General features: G+C 40.1%; 1 long non-coding RNA gene across 3 annotated transcripts in view; it reads right to left on the reverse strand.

The window, feature by feature from the left end:
* Window positions 1-3,122: 3,122 nt before the first annotated feature.
* The window catches only part of LOC137636976 (uncharacterized), a 39,401-nt gene continuing 17,011 nt past the window's right edge, over window positions 3,123-25,512 (reverse strand). For 2 of the 3 annotated variants that reach the window (XR_011043319.1, XR_011043320.1), the window contains exons 2-5: window positions 24,464-24,684; window positions 15,439-15,649; window positions 3,844-4,045; window positions 3,123-3,255 (exon numbers count right to left, since the gene is read on the reverse strand). This is a non-coding gene — a long non-coding RNA (uncharacterized lncRNA). Of the gene's footprint in view, window positions 3,256-3,770; window positions 4,046-15,438; window positions 15,650-24,463; window positions 24,685-25,512 lie in introns of all 3 variants that reach the window. The other variant, XR_011043321.1, reaches the window with a different exon arrangement.

Consider the following 25,512-nt stretch of genomic DNA (forward strand, 5'->3'; position numbering starts at 1 on the left):
AGATCTGCCTTCCCTAGCGGGAGCCACAACACCCTCCAGCCAAAGTTGGGATTCCGATCCTGCTTTTTTGGTGGCTGACTGTCTGAAGGCGGGAGGAGCCAGTGCTGCTGACCCTGTTAATTGGACACTGTTTTGGAGGCTGTTGAGGGAAGGGCATCCTAGGAGCAGCTCTTCTCATGAACAAGGATTGGTCGGCTTCTGCCACAGCAACCTCTGTGGAAGGAAAATGTAGGAAAGTCCACAACGTTAGAGTTTTGCAGGTATAGCGCATCATTTTGGGACAACTATTTGGAGCACCTTGCCAAGACACTGTCTCTATGATCGAAGACAATTTCTACACAATGATAATTGTCAATGACCTTAGATGTCAGGATGCCAGTACACTCCAAATCAATCAACCTCCACAAAGAGACAGATTGATGGACCGGGAATTTCAAGGCCTTAGCCCCCAGACATTGATATTTCCTCAAACTGTTTAATTACGTTAGGATTCTTCATATTTTCTGTAGTAGCAAAGCATGACATTGCCCCTGACCAGTGGTCTAGCAAGGAGCAGTCCTCAATAGCTGACATGGCAGCTACCTGCATCTTTTGCATCTCAGATGCTAAAAAGGTGCAGTAACTGCTCTTAACGTATAAGACTCATAACTTTAAGGAAATCTGACGTCTGGTATGTGAGGGTTGGAATCTTGAAGGGGCTACACCAGTAGAACTGGTTCTTGCTCCATCAGGGGTCATTGTATGAGGGCTCCTGCCTAGCAATTATGCGGCGAGGTTCCTGCTTCAGAAAGATACTGGAGGCTTTCACCTTTCCTTAGACGTTCACGCCTGTGGCTCGGACGGTGAGAAGAGGCCGCTGTAAAAGAATGGGCAGAGCCACATTTATTCACTCCTGCGATAAGAGTCTCTATTCACGTTGGGATGAGGTTGGACAGCAGGGGAGGGACTCTTAATCTGAACTTGAAATCTGTTATGAAAAAAAGATTTCTCAGGAGAGGTCTACTGTACTTGGAATCGTCTTTTTCCGGAAGCAAAATAATATTGAGGAGAACCGGGTCTCTTTTTCCAATTATTATCATTATTACATGCTAAGCTACAACCCTAGTTAGAAAAGTAGGATGCTAAAAGATCAAGGACTACAACAGGGAAAATAGCCCAATGAAGAAAGGAACTAAGAAAATAAATAAACTATATATGAAGTAATGAATAACAACATAAAATATCGTAAGAACAGTAACAACTTTAACATAGATCTGTCATATATAAACAATAAAGAGAGAATAGTGTGCCTGAGTGCACCCTCAAACAAAAAAAACTCTATCCCAAGACAGTGGAAGACCATGATACAGAGGCTATGGCATTAGCCAAGAATAGAAAACAATGGTTAGATTTTGGAGTGTCCTTCTCTTAGAAGAGGTGAAGATATAGGGTTCTGCCACCTCTTTCCTTTCATGTCTCTGAAGAGAAATATCTGAAATTGTTACTCTCTCAGTAGCTTGTGGGATAATACTGTACGTAAGTTGGGATTAATATATGTCTGTGCAGACCTTGGTAAAATATTAGGTTTATTTTATTATTTCGTCTAAAAGACGGGATAGGTTCTGGAAGAGTTTTGAACTCATGGGCTAGTAGCAATTTGGGTATCAACCAAAGTTAAAAGTAGCACGCGTTCATTAGCCACTTCCACAAGGCTACGCGCTCGAGTCAAAGCACAAATTTGTCAATTGTCCCCACAAGTGTGTGATAAGATAGTGGCACGTTCAGGTTGCACACTCGCCCGCAGGGATGGTGGCGTATTCTGTGACATTAGCACACACACGTGAGGGTATGCCAATACGTGTGGTTGAGACACCTGGAGCTGAGACGTTTGTTGACATTGTTATAACTTTCGCCTTCTGAAAGGGACGTTGGGAAGGGGAAGCCAACGTTCGTACTCTGATGAAACAGCCAAACCTGTACAGTGGAATTTGTCATGGACACAACTGTGGATGTCCTATCAACATCCGAAGAAGATAATGGTGAATTGTTGGGTTTTTCTGTGGTGAAAGGTGATGTTGCGGGCCCCTTGGTGTACAGAGCAACCCAAACTGGTGCATACAAGCCAGGGAAAAGTAAGCACCTTCCAGGATGGCCGTCTCCATACAGGGGGACACGTCATTCTCATTCAGCACATGGGAAGAAGTTCTCAGATGATTGTGGGGTGAAATCTTCAGCACTTTTCCTGGAGAGTCCTCTTAAAGTGAGAAGTCACCTTGGCTCTGAAAATCTGAAACAAAAGCGTGACGATCACCAATGAGCACACTCGTGGGTGGAGATGGGAATCTGAGTATACTGTATTGGTATAATGTGGAACTAAAGATACTGGAACTTAGTCCAGTCCAGGCTGTGCTGGAGCTGAAGCCAAAGGATAAGTATCACATAGGGATTAACGTTTGCTATGCACTAAACTAAGGGCAACCAAACATTAAAAAGTTTCACTAATCTGAAAATTATGGAGATAATGGCTGCACCCCCAGTTAAGAGGGTCACAGGAGGCTTCTTGCTCTCAACAGAAGAAGACGGGGAAGGGGACCCATCCTTCTTAGCTCTCTTCTTGCAACGTGCATGGAACCTCTCCCACTGGGAGGGTGGCCACTACCACCAAATTTCACACGGCTTACCACGGCAGTTCAAGTACGAGGAGTGCGGATCAACCTGGACCCACCTTACGTTCCTCAAGGGCGACCTTCAACAAGACCAGGGCAAGTCAGCATAGTACTGTACCTTAAAAGCCCTTCACCTCACAAAGTACACTGAAAGAAAAAGCCCTGGAGAGAGAAAGAATCCAGCATGGGGTCATGATCGTAGTGTGGGAGATCATTTATAAATAGAGTGACTCGGCATCTCAAAGGTATAAGTGCACTAGCCAACCATGGCACTACCTGGTAACCATACATGGTTGCCAGTTTTATATTTTTCTTTCTGGTCATAGCAAAACAACTTGGGAGTAAACCCATATAAATGACTCGGATGTTTGTATCCGCACAGGAACAAACTCATGTTATGCTGATGTTGGAAGATGTTAGAATCATAGATAAAAGTGGCTACCCCACTGAAGAAGGAAAAGCTGGGCTTTGTTACCATCACAGATGACTTGAAGAGCTTGAATCCAATGATGTGGAAGCCCGGTGTACGCTGGCAATATGACTACAGCAGTCTCCTTGCATTACCTTGGTTGGGATGTGCGACTTCTTCAATTACAATTTCAAGGTCTCCCTAAAACAAAATTTATCTTTAAGAATACAATAAAAAATAAAAGTTTAATCCTAAAACACAACATATTGTGGTGAACATATAATTTATAATCCTATGAAGAAATAAGCTTAAATTATCAAGGAATAAAAATGATCAAATTATGAAGAATATTGAGCAATGCTTGACTTGGTTAAAGATAATGTTTTACAGAATACTATTAAAACTAACCCAAGGCTGCAAAAGAATAGGTAAACCTGTTCTTCACCAAAGCAGAATGGTCATACACATAACCTGGTTATGAATATCTGATTAGCAGTAGATATTAGAATACAGTTCAATACAGTAATGTATCATAAAATAGTGTGGTCTTATTTCTATCACTAGAGAGGAATCCATTTCTAAAACCTCTGCAAGAAGTTGATAATGACTGTAGGTAGAGTATCATACAATACTGAATATAGACATTCTTTTAAAAGAGTTACTAAGCCAGACTTATACTTATCAAAGGCAGAGACTTGAAAATAAGAAAATCTTACGGTTAAAGGAGAAGATAGAGAATGGAAGTAACCTAACCCAAAGGCCACTGAGAACCTTGGATTCATAGATAACCTGCATCTCCAATGAAGTGTCTGACTCTACTGACACCGTAGAAGACGAGGAGGGGCTCTGGAGTCACGGCAATGATGGAAAATAAGCTGAGCTGCTATGGGGCTGGACGGTGAGACTCCTGACAATATGACGGGTGTTATCTCCTGCCGCAGCAAAGATTAGGACAATCAGCTTGATACCACAAGGCGATGACAACATCTTCCTGAGGAATATAAAAAAGAAATTTGTGAAAAAAATGTTATTTTTATTAGTAAAATAAATTTTTGAATATACTTACCCGATAATCATGTAGCTGTCAACTCCGTTGCCCGACAGAATTCTACGGGAGGGATACGCCAGCTATCACTATACTAGAAGGGGGTGTACTCACCAGCGCCACCTGTGGCCAGGTACTACAGTACTTCTTGTTGACACCTCCTCAATTTTTCCTCGGTCCACTGGTTCTCTATGGGGAGGAAGGGAGGGTCAATTAAATCATGATTATCGGGTAAGTATATTCAAAAATTTATTTTACTAATAAAAATAACATTTTTCAATATTAAACTTACCCGATAATCATGTAGCTGATTCACACCCAGGGGGGTGGGTGAAAACCAGTGTACATGACTAAAGGATAGCTAAGTATCCCGTATTTCATATAATCAGTTATCTCAAAATAACAATGAAATAATAAGTACCTGGTAAGGAAGTCGACTTGAACCGTTACTCTGCCTTTATTAAGTTCGTCTTCCTTACTGAGCGCAGCGTTCCTCTTAGGAGGCTGAATCAACTCTAAGGTGCTAAAGTATATAGGGCTGCAACCCCTACTAAAGGACCTCTACACAACCTCTAACCCAGGCGCTTCTCAAGAATGAATTGACCACCCGCCAAATCAAAAGGATGCGGAAGGCTTCTTAGCCTACCGTAACAACCATAAAAACAACAATAAAAGCATTCAAGAGAAAGGTTAAAAAAGGTTATGGGATTACGGGAATGTAGTGGCTGAGCCCTCACCTACTACTGCACTCGCTGCTACGAATGGTCCCAGGGTGTAGCAGTTCTCGTAAAGAGACTGGACATCTTTAAGATAAAATGATGCAAACACTGACTTGCTCCTCCAATAAGTCGCATCCATTATGCTCTGCAGAGAACGGTTCTTATTAAAGGCCATCGAAGTGGCTACGGCTCTCACTTCGTGGGTCCTTACCTTCAGCAAAGCAAGGTCTTCCTCCTTCAAGTGAGAATGGGCTTCTCTAATCAGAAGCCTTATATAATACGAAACCCCGTTTTTGGACATGGGCATCGAAGGTTTCTTGATTGCACACCATAAGGCTTCTGACTGTCCTCGAATAGGTTTTGACCTATTAAGATAATATTTCAGAGCTCTGACAGGGCAAAGAACTCTTTCTAGCTCGTTACCTACCATGTTGGAAAGGCTAGGAATTTCAAACGATCTAGGCCAAGGACGTGAAGGAAGTTCATTCTTAGCTAAAAATCCGAGCTGTAAAGAACATGTCGCAGATTCGGATGTGAACCCAATGTTCTTGCTGAAGGCATGAACCTCACTGACTCTTTTGGCTGTTGCAAGGCAGACGAGGAAAAGAGTCTTGAGGGTAAGGTCCTTGAAGGAAGCTGACTGGAGAGGTTCGAACCTAGACGACATAAGGAACCTTAAGACTACGTCTAGATTCCAGCCTGGAGTGGGTAAACGACGTTCTTTAGAAGTCTCAAAAGACTTAAGGATGTCTTGAAGGTCCTTGTTGGAAGAAAGGTCCAAACCTCTGTGGCGGAGAACTGAAGCCAACATACTCCTGTACCCTTTAATCGTAGGAGCTGAAAGGGATCTCTCATTCCTTAGATGTAATAGGAAGTCAGCTATTTGGGTTACAGAGGTATTGGTAGAGGAAACTGCATTGGCTCTACACCAGCTCCGGAAGACTTCCCACTTGGATTGGTAGACTCTACGAGTGGATACCCTCCTTGCTCTGGCAATCGCACTGGCTGCCTCCTTCGAAAAGCCTCTAGCTCTAGCGAATCTTTCGACAGTCTGAAGGCAGTCAGCCGAAGAGCGTGGAGGTTTGGGTGCAACTTGTCTACGTGAGGTTGACGTAGAAGGTCCACTCTTAGAGGGAGAGTCCTGGGGACGTCGACCAGCCATTGTAGTACCTCTGTGAACCATTCTCTTGCAGGCCAAAGGGGAGCAACCAGCGTCAGCCGTGTCCCTTCGTGCGAGATGAACTTCTGAATGACTTTGTTTATGATCTTGAACGGTGGGAATGCGTAAAGGTCGAGATGGGACCAATTCAGCAGAAAAGCATCCACATGAACTGCTGCTGGGTCTGGAACTGGGGAACAGTACAAAGGAAGCCTCTTGGTCATGGAGGTGGCAAACAGATCTATTGTCGGCTGACCCCACAAGGTCCAAAGTCTGTTGCACACGCTCTTGTGAAGGGTCCATTCCGTGGGGATGACCTGATCTTTTCTGCTTAGGCGATCTGCTGAGACGTTCATGTTGCCCTGAATGAACCTCGTAACTAGGGTGAGGTTTAGACTTCTTGACCAAATGAGGAGGTCCCTTGCTATCTCGTACAGGCTCCTCGAATGGGTCCCTCCCTGCTTGGAGATGTAAGCCAAGGCTGTGGTGTTGTCGGAGTTCACCTCCACCACCTTGCCTAGCAGGAGGGACTTGAAGTTCAATAGGGCCAAATGAACTGCCAGTAGCTCCTTGCAGTTGATGTGGAGCGTTTCCTGTTCCTTGTTCCACGTTCCCGAGTATTCCTGTCCGTTCAAGGTCGCGCCCCAGCCCGAGTCTGATGCATCCGAGAAGAGATGAAGATTGGGGGTCTGAATCGCTAACGATAGGCCCTCCCTGAAAAGGAGGTTGGTCTGCCACCACAAGAGAGTGGTCTTCATCTCTTTGGAGACCGGGATAGAGACTGCTTCGAGCGTTAAATCCTTGTCCCAATGAGCTGCTAGATGGAATTGGAGAGGGCGGAGGTGGAGTCTCCCTAGCTCGACGAACAGGGCTAACGATGAAAGGGTCCCTGTGAGACTCATCCACTGTCTCACCGAGCAACTGCTCCTCTTCAGCATGCTCCGGATGCAATCTAGGGCTTGGCTTATCCTTGGGGCCGATGGAAAAGCCCGAAAATCCTGACTCCGAATCTCCATTCCCAGGTAAACAATGGATTGGGAGGGAATGAGCTGGGACTTTTCTAAGTTGACTAACAGACCCAGTTCCTTGATCAAGTCCAAAGTCCAGTTGAGACTCTCCAGACAGCGACGACTCGTGGAGGCTCTCAACAGCCAGTCGTCTAAATAAAGGGAGGCTCTGATGTCCGATAAGTGGAGGAATTTTGCAATATTCCTCATCAGATGCGTAAACACCATAGGAGCTGTGCTTAGGCCAAAACACAGGGCTTGGAATTGGTACACAACCTTTCCAAAAACGAATCTCAGGAAAGGTTGGGAGTCTGGATGAATAGGAACGTGAAAGTAAGCATCTTTCAGATCCAACGAGACCATCCAGTCCTCCTGCCTGACCGCTGCTAGGACCGACTTCGTCGTCTCCATAGTGAACGTCTGCTTGGTGACATAAGCATTGAGCGCGCTGACGTCCAGCACCGGTCTCCAACCTCCTGTCTTCTTGGCCACCAGAAAGAGACGGTTGTAGAAGCCCGGGGATTGATGGTCCCGGACTATAACCACTGCCTTCTTCTGTAACAGGAGCGACACCTCCTGGTGCAACGCTAGCCTCTTGTCCTTTTCCTTGTAGTTGGGAGAGAGGTTGATGGGAGAAGTGGTCAGAGGGGGTTTGCGGCAGAATGGTATCCTGTAACCCTCCCTCAGCCACCTGACAGACTGGGCGTCTGCACCTCTCTTTTCCCAGGCTTGCCAGAAGATCTTGAGTCTGGCTCCTACTGCTGTCTGGAGAGGAGGAGAGTCAGTGTTTGCCTTTTGAAGTCTTGGAACCTTTCCTAGACTTGCTCCTGGAAGAGTCTGGACGGGAGCTTCCTCGGCTGGGGGCTCTACCACGAAAGGGCGGAATAAACCTTGTAGCAGGAGTATCAGCCATTGGGGTGCGATAAGTCCTGGGGACTGAGGGAGCAACCTTAGTCTTACGAGCTGAAGAGGCCACAAGATCATGAGTGTCCTTTTGAATCAGGGCCGCAGACAAGTCCTTGACAAGCTCTTCGGGAAACAAGAACTTAGAGAGCGGAGCGAAAAGGAGTTGAGACCTTTGACAAGGTGTGATGCTGGAAGAAAGAAAGGTGCAAAGCTGCTCCCTTTTCTTAAGAACTCCTGACACAAACATTGAAGCAAGCTCGCCAGATCCATCCCTAATTGCTTTATCCATGCAGGACATTAAAAGCATGGCCGAGTCCTTGTCCGCAGGGGAGGTCTTCTTGCTAAGGGCCCCCAGGCACCAGTCTAGAAAATTGAACATCTCAAAGGCACGAAATACACCCTTTAGGAAGTGGTCTAGATCGGAGAAGGTCCAGCAAACCTTAGAGCGCCTCATTGCTGTTCTACGAGGAGAGTCGACCAAACTTGAGAAGTCAGCCTGGGCAGAGGCAGGTACTCCCAAGCCTGGTTCCTCTCCTGTGGCATACCATACGCCCGCTTTAGAAGTGAGCTTAGTAGGTGGGAACATAAAGGAAGTCTTCCCTAGTTGCTGTTTAGACTGCAACCACTCTCCTAAAATTCTTAAAGCTCTCTTAGAGGACCTAGCAAAGACGAGCTTAGTATACGTTGACTTAATAGGCTGCATGCCCAGCGAAAACTCAGATGGAGGAGAGCGTGGGGTAGCAGAAACAAAATGGTCCGGGTATACCTCTCTGAAAAGAGCCAGGACCTTACGAAAGTCAATGGGTAGAGGAGAAGACTTGGTTTCTTCCACGTCTGATGAGGGATCCAAGTGCGCAGCTTCCTCCTCAGAAACCTCATCACCAGAGTGTAGCGAAGTGAGAGGTAAGGTAACAGTGGTATGCTGAACAGCAGAATCAGAACAAGCGGGTGCATAAACGCTTGTGGTTTCATCCTCAAGTCTCTGTTGCTGAGTTAAAACCTGAGGTTCAGGCTGCAAAGACTGGTCAGGAAGAGTAGAGGAAGGTAGGCGCATGGGTTGAGGTGGCTGACTCCTGGCATGAGTGTCTTGTCTCAAGAGTTGCGCTTGCTGTAAGGGTTGCGGATGCGCAGTAGCAGGTTCCTGAGGAACGAGTTGAGGTTCCTGAGGTGTGAGCTGCGAGAGTTGAGGTAGCGGCTGCGCAGAACGCAGTTCTTGTCTCGCGAGTTGAGGTTCCTGAGGTGCTAGGCTAAGGTGTTGAGGCTCTCGCCTTGAGGAGGGTTGAGGTCGCTGCAGCGAGTGCTGAGGAGGCTGCCTCATGGATGGAAGAGGTTGTCGTACCTCAAGAGATTGTTGCCTCGCTGGTGGAACCGCAAGCGGAAGCGGAGGAAGTAAGGCATAAGCTTCCTGCTCCCATTGCTGAGGTTGCCTTAAGGAAGGCGGAGGTAGCTGCACACCGCTGGAAACTGGCAACTCAGTACGCGGTAAGGTATCCTGAGGAGCCTCAACTTCGTACGCCTGGCAGACTGGACTGCGGTTAGGCGGAGCGATCGCAGGAGGAGGCGTAACCTTCTCAGCCTGACACTCACGCATTAAGACCGCAAGCTGTGACTGCATGGACTGCAGCAAAGTCAACTTGGGGTCGACAGACGCTAAGGTCTGCTGAGGCAAAGCCTTAACAGAAGATGAGGTCTGTTGCGGCATCACCTTACCCCTCTTAGGAGGAGTGCAGTCACCTGATGACTGCGGAGAGTCAGAGCTAATCCAATGACTGCAACCAGGTTGAGCTCTTGAGGTCTGGACTTTGCGTTTGAGAGGTCTTGAGACCTGAGTCCAGCGTTTTCTCCCTGACATAGCTTCAGCAGACGAGTAAAAGACGGGCTCAATCGTCTGCGGGTGGGAGTGACGGTCTCTGTAAGACACGCCCGCAACCACCGAGGATACTTCCGTGCGCCGATCAAGGCCTGCCGAACCCTTTTGCCCTTCGACATTGCTTCTCCCCTGGGCTTGGGAGCTTGCAAGAGGTCCCGGACTGGGAGGACGACTGGCACGCACAGAAGTACCCTCACGCACCACACTGACACTGACACTAGCACTTGGCACCGCACTGACACTAGCACTCGTCACAGCACTGGCACTATCACCTCCCACTGCACTTTTGACCTTAAGTTCTTTGACTTCTGCCATAAGAGACTTATGATCACTAACCACCGATTCCACTTTGTCACCTAAAGCCTGAATGGCACGCAAAACAACGGACATATCAGGTTGAGTACTAATAGTAGGTTCGGGGGTAGCCACTACAGGGGGAGGAAAAGGTTGAGGATCATGAGGTGAGGAAAAAAGTGAAGAGCGAGAAGAACTCCTCCTAACTCTCTCTCTCTCTAACTTGGTTAAATATTTCAGGAATCGAACAAATTCAAGTTCCGAAAGACCGGCGCATTCCTCACATCGATCTTCCAACTGACAGGGTCTTTCCCTACAGTCAGAACAAGCGGTGTGAGGATCTACCGAGGCCTTCGGAATACGCCTATTACAAGACCTACATCGTCTATGGGGTGGGGCTTGTGAAAGGTCAGACATCTTGAATCAAAGAGTTAGTCAAGGGGGATTCCAAATCAAGCAAAAAGATCGTTAACCATTAAACAGAACTATATAAAAGCTATCTAAGCTAATAGAGAAGTTTTCCAGTATAGCGACAGCCGAAATCTGAGAGAAATACTTCACCAAAAGCCGTGAACAATACTCCAAGATTATAAGCGTATCCCAGAACGTCTTGCCGGAAGCACGACAGAGGAAAAATTGAGGAGGTGTCAACAAGAAGTACTGTAGTACCTGGCCACAGGTGGCGCTGGTGAGTACACCCCCTTCTAGTATAGTGATAGCTGGCGTATCCCTCCCGTAGAATTCTTTTGCCTACTGTACTTCAATTAGATTTTTCCCAAAATAGTTTAACATTCCTTCCAAGCTTAAGATACTTGTCACTAGTTAACTATCCAATGTCAACAGCCGAGTTGACTGCCAGGCATAAAATACTATTTAGTTACAAGAGATTCATGTTAGCACGAACAAATACAAGAGGTTTATTTGTTGAACAAGTCACAATTCATTGGTTGTCTTAATTAAATTGTCAAAAAACACCACACCTCAATAAACTATTAGCCACAAATGAGGGGTAACTAGTTCACTGAGTAACATACCTACTGAATTTTTTTTTGCCTTACTTTACTAGTTAAAATTTCAGTAAAATTTCACAAATTACAAAGATTGTTGTACTGCAGTATAACAGTTATAGATATAGTCAAAGTTATAGTTATAGACTGTGAACGCAAAAGTGTGTTCATACTTTATAACACGTATTCCTGAAGTGAACGAATTGGAGGAGGGGGGATGTTTGTTTCAATCTTCTATGCAAATCCAGTAACGTTAGGCGGTCCTGGAATTACTAAAGAAATCTATATATTATGCTATATAAAGGCAATGCGTGACTGCAAGAATTGTTAAACTCATTATTATTATTATTATTATTATTATTATTATTATTATTATTACTTGCGAAGCTACAACCCTAGTTCGAAAAGAAGGATGCTATAAGCCTGAGGGCTCCAACAGGGAAAATAGCCCAGTGAGGAAAGGAAAAGTAATTAACAATCAAAATAAATTATTTTAAGAACAATGAGATTAGAATAAATTTTTCATATATAAACTATAAAAATATAAACTATAAAAACATAAAAAACAAGAGGAAGAGAAACAAGAAAGAATAGTGTACCCGAGTGTACCCTCAAGCAAGAGAACTCTAACCCAAGACAGTGGAAGACCAAGGTACAGAGGCTATGGCACTGTCCTACCTACAGCAATTCATGTGACAGATTTCCTAAAAATGGTTTTGAGAAGTTATGTGAACAGATCGTAGCACAATATCCACATTAACGAGTTCAGATTTTGGTTATTATGGTACGTTTTAATAAATTACTTTGATTTCATGATTAAGTATTTTATTAAGCTTTAAACTATCACCTAAAGATCCTCGCTTAGGGTGGTGGATCTTCAGACGAGAAAATTTAAGATAGTGGATCTTCAGGTGATCCAAAAATCAAATAAACTTTATCTGTAAAAGTAAGTTTGGCTACTAAGGATAACGCCAGTCGAGTCTGTCTCTTTCCAAAACCAAACTATGGACAACCGCTAACTGATTGTCCAGCTCGCATTGACCTATAGTGGACAAGTCCAGTCGTAACTTTCTGTGAAGTGTTATGTTATAATGACCTCAGAAATACGTCACTAAAGAATAAGGCAAACTAGGACAATGGCGAGTTCATCGTGAACATCGTCATCACCTGTGTTATTTCCAGGACTGACTATTGAAACTCGCTGTTACCATCTCAAATGACAACTTAAGATATTATGATCTTGTCTAACTTATTTTTGAACTCGTTTACCTAAGTGTTACTGTTCAATACATCCGCTGGAAGTCTATTCCAAGAATTTGCTATTTTGTATGTAAAGAAATTTCCACATTAAGTGGTGTCGTATCTCTTCAATTCCAGTTTGTGTCCGTTACCCCTGAGCTGATTTGAATAAGCTGTAGTTGTTCTTTAGACTATCACAAAGTCATTCACTCACAAATTGATTGACTTCCAGAGAGAGAGAGAGAGAGAGAGAGAGAGAGAGAGAGAGAGAGAGAGAGAGAGAGAGAGAGAGAGAGAGAGAGAGAGAGAGAGAAGTTAATGGGTGCTTCGATTATGTGAATTTGACAATACAGAAATTATTCAGTGTGATAGGCGAAATACCTAAGAATGCATACGACAAACAGATCTTGTAGGTGCTGTAGTAGTGAGTAGAGTTCCCCTGTGTGATAGGACCTCGAAGACGTCCTTAAAGTGAAATAATAAGATTAAAAAAATGGAGTGCTAATTACTGTTTTTTTATATATTCCAAGACTCCGCTATTATTATCAATATATAATTGTAGAAGACGTTCATTAATTCACAAAACGTAATTAATTTAAGATGTCAGTACCAATTAAATGATGAAAACTAAAAATATCTTTCTTCTTATGACACTCTATTCTAAGGTATCCAAAGCACGAAGAAGAATAATATTTATAACCCACAAATTTTCATTCAAAAATTAATTCAAAGCTTTATATTCTATATTGAATCCAAAACTTGACAATCATCACAGCATTTCGAATTCACCAATGTTCAGTATTTTTTTTTTAATCTTTTAACGAAATTACGGTAAGTTAACAATTAACACCCATTATCCTGTGTGATACACAAAATATTCAAGATGAGATAAATATATCTGGTAGGTCTCTGCGTTATGCGTGAAGTAAGTAAGTAAATAAGTAAATAAGCAAGTAAGTAAGTAAGTAAGTAAGTAGGTAGGTAGGTAATGAAGTAAGTAAGTAAATAGGTAGGTAGGTAATGAAGTAAGTAAGTAGGTAGACAGGTAGGTAAGTAAGTAAGTAAGTAAGTAGGAAGGTATGCAAGCAAGCAAGCGAGTAGATAATACATTTGACGAAATACAAAATACATTCAGTTTAATAATCACCAGCATAAAGTCCACACATTCTGCTATTTCTAAATCTGAATATTTTCTAACCCTACGTAAAATGACACAATTTGGTAGTAGGCTGACTGATCACAGCAAAAAAAAAAAAAAAAAGTTGCTAAACGCAAAATGATACAGGTGGAGGTAACACGAATACATTTGCGTATCAAATTTTGAACATTGCCTTTGTAACCTTAAGTTTCTTTGTGCAGTTCACAGCCGGACAACACTAGTCTGTCTTGCCTGTTTCCAGCAAAAGTGGACTAAAGTGTTTATCCCTAAATTGGCCAAAGAAATTGGCCAAGTAAAAAACAAACACAAGGGTTTATATACTTTGCTGATAAACATCATATGATACCCCACTGTTGATCACAAAAACCAACAAACGAACATACTAAAAGTTGGTAAATATTCCCAGTAAAAAGTGATTTCCTATTTTTTTCCAACATCCTAAATGTTCCTTAAAATGCTTAGGAAGTTGTTGTTGTTGGGCTAAAAATGTGGAGTCAAGCACATAAAGCTCAAGGCATATATCCCTAACACTCAGTTCAAGTCTGTGCCCAGCCAGAAGCCATTATCATAAATGAATTCTTGCTTGAGGGTCCACTCAGGAACAATATTCTATCAAATTTCTCTTCCAAGTGTTTTTGTCAAAGTTTTTATAGTATATATATTAATTCTAATGTTGTTACTGTACTCTAAATATTCTAGATAAGCAGAAAAAAGATAATTTAGTGAGTGGTAGAAGGAAGACAGGGTACAGTCAAACTGGGCTTGGATGACATCAAGAAAGTTGGATCTTGTATCTAGAGTCAAATTAACAAAGAGATATGGATTCAGAAATTAACTATACCAATAGAAGGGGATCAGTGCAAAGGTTAAAGGAAGGTTTAATATAAGTGACGTTAGATCTACATTGGTTTTGGGAGACTGCCACATTAGTGATTTTGAAGGGTCAAGATAGAAAAATGGAAATGGTAGAAATATGAATGTTGAAATGGATGTGTAGAGTAATGAGAAGAGACAGGATCAGATATTTTATTATAGACACGGTCAATATTGTATGGTGTTGAAGGCTCAGTTAAAAAGACTAAGTGCTTTGGTCAACTTTCACAAACAGAAATTATAAAAATCATGGAGACGGAAGGAATGAAGAAAGAAAGAAAAAGAAAGGAGAAGGAAGGAAGGAAGGAAGGAAGGAAGAAAGAACGAGAGAAAAAGAAAGAAAGGAGGGTAGGAGAAACAGTATGATAAAGAAAGAACATTAAAGTTGCTTTTATAAAGTGTAATGAAGACAAGATTAAAAATTTTATAAAGTGAGAAAAGTGAAAAAATGTTTGGATAAAGTTAATAAACGTAAAAAAAGTGGCCGTGTTGATATTTCAGGAAGTACTTGTTGAGATGTCTGTGAAAATGTGAGACGAGACATAAGCCAGGATAAGTTAGAATAGAATTGTTCATACTATAAGCAAATGAATGTATATTACTAGTAGAGAGAGAGAGAGAGAGAGAGAGAGAGAGAGAGAGAGAGAGAGAGAGAGAGAGAGAGAGAGAGAGAGAGAGAGAGAGAGCACAGAATGCAAGAATAAAACCTGTTTTAATGATATTAATGTTTTTAAAATATCTTTTTTAAGTGTTCATTACTTCTTAAATTATTTATTTATTATTTCCTTTCCTTACTGGACTGTTTTTCCCTGTTGGAGCCCTTGTGATTGTAGCATCTTGCTTTTCCAACTAGGGTTGTAGTTTAGCTAGTAATAATAATAATAATAATAATAATAATAATAATAATAATAATAATAATAATAATAATAATAATAATAATAGTACATTTGGGACTGGCAGGAAGAATTTAACCAAAACACTTTTAGATTTAGTATTAAAAAGTTATTTAAAGATTGAATGATACATCAACAGCCAGAAAAACAGGAGTGTTCGACTTTAAATGTTCCCACACACTCAAAAAATATTTCATTTAGTTAACCACTTACCTATAATTGTGTCTATTTGTAGCTCGGTTGCTGCAGAGAGTCGGGAAGAGAGAGGAATGGCCAGCCATGATTGCCCAACCTTCTTGAGATATGGCTCCTGCATGATGATGATGATGATGATTATCTTGCTATAGAGTCTTGTGGTCTTCAGAAGGGCATTCGAGATACTGCTTAGAAAGATCATCATCATCTTGACGACTGTGTCCATCCTCTGAAAAAAAGGAAATTAATTAATATTCTAGTAATTTTATTTATTAATGCTATCATTCCATATACAACAACAAGTATTGAGAGAGAGAGAGAGAGAGAGAGAGAGAGAGAGAGAGAGAGAGAGAGAGAGAGAGAGAGAGCAAGGCATTGTCACTTTCCCTTACCATGCATGGCTGGCCTTAAAACCTTTCAAGACTTTGGGGACATATAGTGACATAAATAAATTTCATGCCTAATGGCATCTTGGCTTTGCTATTCAGTCGAGTTCGTTACATAGGTGAAGCGCTGGACTGTAACTTGTCTCTCTCTCTCTCTCTCTCTCTCTCTCTCTCTCTCTCTCTCTCTCTCTCTCTGGAAATCACCTTAGAAATATTGCTTTCGTAAAGAAATATCTGGAAGGGCATTGTTAAGAAACTTGGAGTAACTGAGTTGATGTCAGGATCGTCAACACTAACTATCTATTACAACATACCCGAAGTGTAACTTAGGAAGAAGTTGCAAATCATAATAAACAGAGAAGAAAGATTAATGAAATATGTCCCACTACTAGAAGATATTAGCACTCTACTGATTGAACAACACTGCCTTGCCTATTAACCTTAGAATAAATTTAAGATCTTGCATGAGACATCAAATTATCATAACTGGACGTTCAACATAAATAAGATAATTGGTATACATCGTGAAGGTAACACATAACAGACACAAGAATATTTGTGAGTTGTTGAGCTTTCAAATATGTGTTCCCAAAATTCTATAAGAAGCACCTAACCTACATCCAAAGGATAGGTGATATTAAGGCTTTCAAAAGAAGATGAAAACTTGTTTAAATTCAGGAAATCTCATGGCATCGTTAATGACAATCAATGTAGATTATGCAATATGATACTCTAAATACTTAAGAATGTATAAGACAAACAAATCTTGTAGGTCCTCCAATGCACCGGGGCTTTCCGTATAGTACAGGACAAGGAAAAAACCATTCAAGCAAGCTAAAATAATCGAGTAAGTGGTTTTAAGTGTTTAAATGAAAATGAATTTTCGTGGACGTACTGAAGCCAGAACTTTAATGTATGAATTAGTAAAATTATTGTTTTATCCAGCTGATAAATGAATCGACACTCGACAAGATTCAGAGCAAATTAGGAAGCTTTTTTTATATCGGATGTAAAAAGTATAATATTCATTCATTAAAATGAAGCAATGAAGAGTAATTTATTGCTTTTGTTTCGCTGGGCTGAAGAATTTTGTAAGGTCTAGTATACTAGTGCAATAATTTTCCCTCCAACTCATGTTATTCCATGAAGTTAATCACAACAAATTATAATACATTTTGAAGGAAAATATAAAGAAAACATAATTGACGGTATTAATATTTACAGGGCCAAGGGGAGGGGTCACTGAGAAGGTAGGGGGTCACTAAGAAGGTAGGGGGTCACTAAGAAGGTAGGGGGTCACTAAGAATGTAGGGGGGTCACTAAGGAGGTAGGGGGTCACTAAGAAGGTAGGGGGTCACTAAGAAGGTAGGGGGTCACTAAGAAGGTAGGGGGTCACTGTAGTCGAAGAGGATGTCCGAAGGATATAAATTGGTGAAGGGGAACAGAGTTGACATCTAAGTTGGAATTAAACGTGCGAATATTTCTTTCTTTCTCTCTCTCTCTCTCTCTCTCTCTCTCTCTCTCTCTCTCTCTCTCTCTCTCTCTCTCTCTCTCTCAACACCTGTAATTTCTCCATGTTCACAGTATTCTTTTTCCCTTAAAAGAAAATTGGAAACTTCGACTCAACTATGTACAATTGGAAACAATCTAAACCTTTACTTCATCATATTACTAATGTGTGAATAGACCTTGCATATAACAATCATCATCATCATCATCATCTCCTACGCCTATTGACGCAAGGGGCATAAAGATGAGAGAATTTCTAACCATTACAAAGCAAGCCAGTATCAATTGGGCAAGGGTATTGCTTATGCTTATATGGTTAAACAGAAAAATATCTAAATTCCATTTCAATACTGTCGTCACAGACGTGAATTAAAATCTTGGCTTACAAATTCACAGTGTACAGCGGACATTTTTAATTCATTATTCAAAGTAAATGAGCAATATGTGATTTGAGCCTATTGGAAGAGTTGTAAACGTTACAGAGTATATCTGAGCACATATCTGACGATTTAGCAGTAAATGAGCTACATGTGATAGGAAATGTTGAATGCTCTGAACGAACAAGATTAAATGACAGTGGAGGTCTTGTAGCGAGCGGGGTTCTTCCCCTGTTGTATGGGACCGGAAAAGCAGCCATCTAAGTTACCTGCTACATTGCAAGTTCAGCAAGATTAACAAAATGTCTTTGAACATTGTCCCAGGATCGTTGACCGAAAAAATCAAGTCAATGGATTTGTAATCTAGGATTGATTCTTTCGAAAAAGACTACATTTTTTGGATGAAGCTTCGATGACAGTTCAACGCTTCTAATGTATTCTTTACGAATTGCTACGTCATCCCAAAAACATATACAATTAACAACTTACTTTTCCCTATCCTCTGAAGTTCACTAATACTCTCTCTCTCTCTCTTCCCAATACGCGATTAACCAGGACTTTCAAAAGCGATAGATTAAACTAAAGTCAAAATTCCATGAAATCCAGTGGTATCTCAAAGACCCCTTTTAGTTCACATGTTTTAACAATTAGTTTAAACAGGAACACCAAGGGAAGGTTTGCTACTCGTCCATAAGATACGAAGGTCTGGAATTTCTAAAATGATTACTATTATTATTACTTGCTAAGCTACAACGCTAGTTGGAAAGGCAGGATGCTATAAATCCAGGAGCCCCAACAGGGAAAATAGCCCAGTGAAGAAAGAAAACGAGGAAAAATAAAATATCTTAAAAACAGCAACACCTAAACAAACATTTCCTAAATAAACTATAAAAACTATAACAAAACAAGAGGAAGAGAAATTAGATTGAATAGTGTGGCCGAGTGTACCCTCAAGCAAAGAGATAAAACTTCAGAAGTGGGTAAATGTCACCAATATTGATTGGCCCCGTGGTGAGTCACCCCAGACCATGGACAACATCCTCTGGTGTAAAAAAGATATAATGATGATGATCTAGGACCCCGTAAAAATCAACTCTAATCTTGTGTCACTTATTATCTGAATCAGTAGACAGGGTTACGGCAATTGAACTCACTTGAACGTGGATACAGCTAATTATATTTCCCTGATATATAAAGACAATTTGCCTATAGGCTATGAAAAGACAAAAATCGAGAACTGATCTAGTAATGCGAAATACTCGCCTTGCTTACTGTCGATGTTAACTGAATGAAATGACTCAACTGAAGCATGAATTTAAGAATATTATTCCCAAATAACCTTTAACTGGTGAGGGTCATTGTTACTTCTCTCCACACAATACCCACACACAAACCAATTTGAACTTATTAATAGATTCTTGCTAAACAAATACGATTCTACAACCAACATAGGAAAAATAATAGTAAATATCTCGATGGAAATAAAACGGAAATAAATTCAAAATCTAAATGGTACCTCGGTTTCAAAATTAAAGCATTAAAAGTTCACCTATTGGCCAAACTATATGAGAGGCAATTTACAGTCGCCAGTACGGGCTAGAGTCTAGACCTCTAACCCCACTCTGAGCCGTAAAGAAAGCATTATCATAAACAAGACAATTTGTGTTTTAGGAAAATCTACGATTATTGCAAGATGAGAAACACATTGAAAGTCGCCTACAATCACCTGGAAACACTAACATGATTCTATATAGATAAATACTTTAGAATTTGGTTGCTAAACAGTAATCTTAAATAAAGAGTAAAACTACTGCTGGGCGTCACAATTTCCTACATTCTATAGCTGTGGAAGCGATGTTTAGGAGAAACACTTTTGATTAGTTTTGTACCACATTGGCAAATGGGAGCATTCCATTCATTAAGTACCTCAGTATCTATACATTGTTAAATTTGTACTTAGTTGGTTTATAATTGTAACTTATACAACAACAACAACAAATGCAGCCGTTTCTATTCCACTGCAGAACAAATACATCAGACATCAATTAATGTCTGGGGTTTGGCCACAGCCTTTTCCTCAGCACGCTGACCAATTGTGGATTGGTGATGGTGGGAGACTTTGGTCTGATCCTTCACAGCAAACTAACCTAGTATAGGTGGTCATGACTAGTACAGCTTTGCTCATGGCGATATGCAAACCCTTTCACCACATCAAGATATCCCCACTCAGAAATGGTATAACTGTTATAACATCTCAAGGAAGACTTCGAATTAAAACAACAGAAGTAGCCTACTGGTCCTTCATAACTACCCTTAGCAAAGTCAAAATACTTTCATTGCTGATTATTGTAGATCAATTAAAGTAATATATTTCCTTACATAGAAAATAGCTTTATATCAATTAGCAAACTATTTATAAACACTACCATTTCCCAGAGTCACAAAATTGACAAATATCTAAACTAGTTAAAGATGAAATGTAGTACAAACATGGAAAAGTTTATAGTCACACCTTCGATTCAATTTGCTTAGTCCACGAAGTATTAAGGACAGTATTGACGCTTTTTGCAATCTTGTTGATCACTAATAACCAGTTTTGTTTCATCAAAATGATATTGCCTTTAGAAATTTCCACATGAAACTATTCATCAGTTATTAATTCAAAAGTTAATATATTCAATACAAAATTAGATTATTCCCTTTACATAACTAAATAAGGCTTTGTATGTATATTTGCTTAGAGCTAATATGCTTAGTAAATGAATAAATAAAAAGGTTACAGCACAATTCAATAAACGTGGGGCCTATTAAGAACACAGAAGCTGAATTTTGGGATAACCAATATAAATTTTTTCATGACTTAATTCATAAAATGTATATAAATTTGATTCGTAATGTATATCTTCCAAAAACATTTTCTTTCACACACACACTGACCACTGTACCACCCCTATACCTCCTTCTCCCCACAAGGAGCTACCCACAGCATCCCTGCCCCACCTACGACCTAACAGTGGTTCATACCTGGTTGGAAATTTGTCGCAACTTATTACGATCATCAACAAATAATTAAGCACAGAATATGCATTTAAAATTGATAGGTGCTGGTACTGAATACACATACATACATACATATATACATACATACATAAATACAAAAATGAATATATATCCCTAACACACTGTTCAAATCTCAGTTTGATGATCCACTCGGGCACACTACTCTATCAAATTTCTCTTCCTATTATTTTGTTAAATTTTTAGAGTATATCTACTTATTTTAATATTGTTACTGTACTTTTAAATACTTTAGTTTTATTTGTTTCCTTTCCTCACTGAGCTACTTCCCCTGTTGGAGCCCCTGGGCTTATAGCATCCTGCTTTTCCAGCTAGGGTTTGTAGCTTAGCAAGTAATAATAATAATAATAATAATAATAATAATAATAATAATAATATATTCCTAAGTTTGAATTCGTTATTAAATACCATTGTGGTTGATATTTACATAGATATATACATATTCAGCTTTTTCTCAAGTTACAAAAATTCGAAAAAAAATTAACTCCGAATTCCCTCTACGAGTTGGGACATAATTCAAATATCACGAGACTGAAAAAACAAGTCTCCATTGAAATTAGCATATGTGCCAAAACCGAAGCACCAATAGTAAGTGGGTCCTGGTTTAAATCATGGACACAAATTTCGTAGTTCGCAGATCATTAACAAAGATTTTGTGTACTGAAGAAACTCACGTATTACTTATAACCAATTTTGGTTCACAGATCAATTTTGGACATTAAAAAAACACCTCAAAAGGTAAGTTAACAGTTATCTTTACATATAGGTAACAAGGTTGAGTGGGCCGATCAGGTAACGTCCCTGACTGGTGAACACCAGACTAGGGTTTGAGTCCCGCTCAAACGTGTTAGCTCCTTTGGTTGCTGCAACCTCACCATCCTTGTGAGCTAATGATGGGGGGGGGGGGGCGGGGTTTGGGGGAGCATATAGGTCTAACTGCTGAGTTATCCTTTGTCATAGCTTGGATGAAGAGGGGATTGGGGGCTGATCATATGTATCTCTAGGGCATTGTCTATTCGATAGGGCAATGTCACTGTTTACTTGCCTCTGCCATTCATGAGCGGCCTTTAAACATTGAAGACGTGTAGATTCTCAGTCTTCCTACCTTGAGCAAACACAGACGAGGAACTAATAGTACTTATAATAAGATTTATGCCATAACTAATGAGGTGATTACAGTTGTTTGTCGACTGGATTATGAACTATTTAGCTAATGCAATTATTTCATGCAAATGAATTTGATCAACGATGGTATTTGGGGAAAAACATCGTTTATTCGAATAGGTTTAGAGACTGAATAAGCTTTGATTTAGTTTTTGAATGGGAATTATTATGTTATAAGTATTCTTCTTATTCGTGGTTGCTTGCATGATTGCTTGCAAGCAAGCAAACAATCACGCAAGCAAGTAAGCAACCAAGTAAGCAACCAAGCAAGCAAGCAATCTCACAAGCAAGCAGGCAAGCAAACAATCACACAAGCAAGCAAGCCAGCAAGTAAGCAATCAAGTCAACAAGTAAGCAATCAAGTAAGCAAGCAAGCAATCACACAAGCAAGCAAGCAATCACACAAGCAAGCAAGCAAGCAATCACACAAGCAAGCAAGCAAGCAATCACGCAAGCAAGCAAGTAACCAAGCAAGCAAGCAAGCAATCAAGCAATCACGCAAGCAAGCAATCATGCAAGCAAGCAACTAAGCACGCAAGCAATCACGTAAGTATGCAAGCAATCACACAAGCAAGCAATCAAGTAAGCAAGTAAGCAAGCAAGCAATCATGCAAGCAAGCAAGCAAGCAATCACGCAAGCAAGTAAGCAACCAAGCACGCAAGCAATCACGTAAGCACGCAAGCAATCACACAAGCAAGCAATCACACAAGCAAGCAATCAAGTAAGCAAGCAAGTAAGCAAGCAATCACGCAAGCAATCAAATAAGTAAATAAGTAAGCCAGTCAGTAATTGAGCAAGCAAGTAGGTAAGTAAGTAAGTAGGTAAGTAGGTAAGCAAGCAAGCAAGTAAGTAAGTAAGCAAGCAAGTAAACAAGCATATAAGCAAGCAAAAAAGTAACCAAGCAAGAAACAAGCAAAGTAAACAAGCAAGCTAGTAAGTAATAACTAAGTGAGTGAGTAAGAAAGGAAGTAATACATTTGACGAAATCTGAAGTATATTCTTTCGTTTTAGAATCACCAGCATAATGTCCACAGATTCTGCTATTTCTAATGCATAATATCTGTTCACCTTGCGTAAAAGGGTACAATTTGGTAGTAGGATGACCGATCACACCAAAAGATAGTTGCTATACGCAAAATGATACAGCCGGAGGTAACACGAATACATTTGCGTATCAAAGTTTGAACATGTAATCTCACTTCTCCCTTTACGGGAAGAATTGCCTTTTTAACCAAAAGTTTCTTTGTACAGTTCACAGCCGGACAACACTAGTCTGTCTTGCCTGTTTCCAGCAAAAGTGGACTAAAGTGTTTATCCCTAAATTGGCCAAGTAAAAAACAAACACAAGGTTTTCTATACTTTGCTGTTAAACATCAAATGATATGCCACTGTTGATCACAAAAACCAACAAACGAACATACTAAAAGTTGGTAAATATTCCCAGTAAAAAGTGATTTCCTATTTTTTTCCAACATCCTAAATGTTCCTTAAAATGCTTAGGAAGTTGTTGTTGTTGTTGTTGTTAAGCTAAAAATGTGGAGGCAAGCACATGAAGATCAAGGCATATATCCCTAACACTTGGTTCAAGTCTCTGCCCAGACAGAAGCTATTATCATTAATGAATTCTTGCTTGAGGGTCCACTCAGGAGCACTATTTTATCATATTTCTCTTCCTATTGTTTTGTTAATCTTTTTATAGTATATATATTTATTCTAATATTGTTACTGTACTCTAAATATTTTAGATAAGCAGAAAAAAGATAATTCAATGGATGGTAAAAGGAAGACAGGGTACAGTAAAACTGGGCTTGGATGACATCAAGAAAGTGGGATTTTGTCTCTAGAATCAAATTAACAAATAGAGATATGGACTCTTATCTATACAAATAGAAGTGGATCAGTACAAAGGTTAAAGGAAGGCTTAATAGAAGTGACATCAGATCTGCAATGGATTCGGTGGGGCTGACACACCTAGTGATTTCGAAGGCCCAAGATAGGAGAAGGTAAGTGGTAAAAATATGAATGTTGAAATGGATGTGCAGAGTTGAAAATTAATATAAGGGGCCAAGTGGATGTTGTGGGAGTTACTTACGTATTGAGAGAGCCGTTTTATAAAGTGAGAAAAGTGGCCAAAATTTGGATAAAGTTAATAAACGTGAAAAAAATGGCAGTGCTGATATTCTGAGAAATACTAGTCGAGATGTTTGTGAAATCGTGAGAATGAAAACGTGAGAGGAGACACAAAAGCCTGGATGAAATTGGAATAACTTCTTTTATACTACAAGCAAAAAAATGTATCGTATTGGTAGGAAAAGCACAGAATACTGGAATAAAAACTGCATTTGGTCTATAAACAATGGACAAAGGATGTACATTGGGACTGGCAGGAAGAATTTAACCAAACACTTTTAAATTTAGTATTAAAAAGTTATTTAAAGATTGAATGATACTTCAACAGCCTGAAAAACAGGAGTGTTCGACTTTTAATGTTCTCACACAAAAAATATCTTATTTCGTTAACCACTTACCTATAATTAATGCAGTGTATATCATTAGCTCGGTTGCTGCAGAGAGTCGGGCAGAGAGAGGAAGGGCTAGACATAATTGCCGATCTCCTTTGGGATATGCCCCTTGCATGATGATCATTATTATTATCTTGCTCTAGAGTCTTGTGGTCTTCAGAAGGGACATTTGAGATAGGCCCCGAAAGATTCTCATCTTCTATCTTCTTGAGTAGTGTGTCCAGCTTCTGAAAAATGAAATGAATTAATATTCTAGTAATTTAATCCGTCAATATAATCAGTCATTCCATATAAAATAACATTTATAGTATTGAGAGAGAGAGAGAGAGAGAGAGAGAGAGAGAGAGAGAGAGAGCTTTGTTACAGCATCAGTATCTGAATGATTAGAAATAAAAAATTGGAAAGCAAATGCATCAGGAAACTCATTTCCCAAAACAAAACTTTAAAGTTATTTTATCAATTTACTTCTAACTTTTTTACTACTACTGCAACAAGCAGGTTTCCTGTTCCTCGTTAGTCACAAGGTGCAGGGCACTACAGTATAATTTCTAGAAAGTTTATTGTCAATAGTTACCTCGTACATAAATATTTGACAAGTATCATATTGTATCCTAAGTAGCAGGAATATAGTAATGTTTAAAAAGCTATATACATAAATTACCAATGAGTTAAATGGAAGTATAAGCTACATAAAGCATCGAAATTTTAAATGTTATGGAATAGATTTATGAATTAATACGAACGAAAACGTAAATAAGGCTATATTAAACAAGCATGGGAGAGAATTTGTTATTGATATTGAATATATGGAGACGGATTGATGATAAATACACGGGTTTAAAATTCAGGTCAACATCCAAAAATACCCCGCTAATGTTGCTCCCAAAACTTTAATGCAAAGGACATTCACAGTGATTAATGCGACTCGTATCCCCCCCCCCCCTCTCTCTCTCTCTCTCTCTCTCTCTCTCTCTCTCTCTCTCTCTCTAACTGTTAAATTAGGGAAAGGTTTGAGGACTGCGAACTGTTTTTTTTATATACTTCAGGACAAAACC

The sequence above is a fragment of the Palaemon carinicauda genome, unplaced genomic scaffold (genome assembly GCF_036898095.1).
Source record: "Palaemon carinicauda isolate YSFRI2023 unplaced genomic scaffold, ASM3689809v2 scaffold474, whole genome shotgun sequence".
Lineage (NCBI taxonomy): Eukaryota > Metazoa > Arthropoda > Malacostraca > Decapoda > Palaemonidae > Palaemon > Palaemon carinicauda.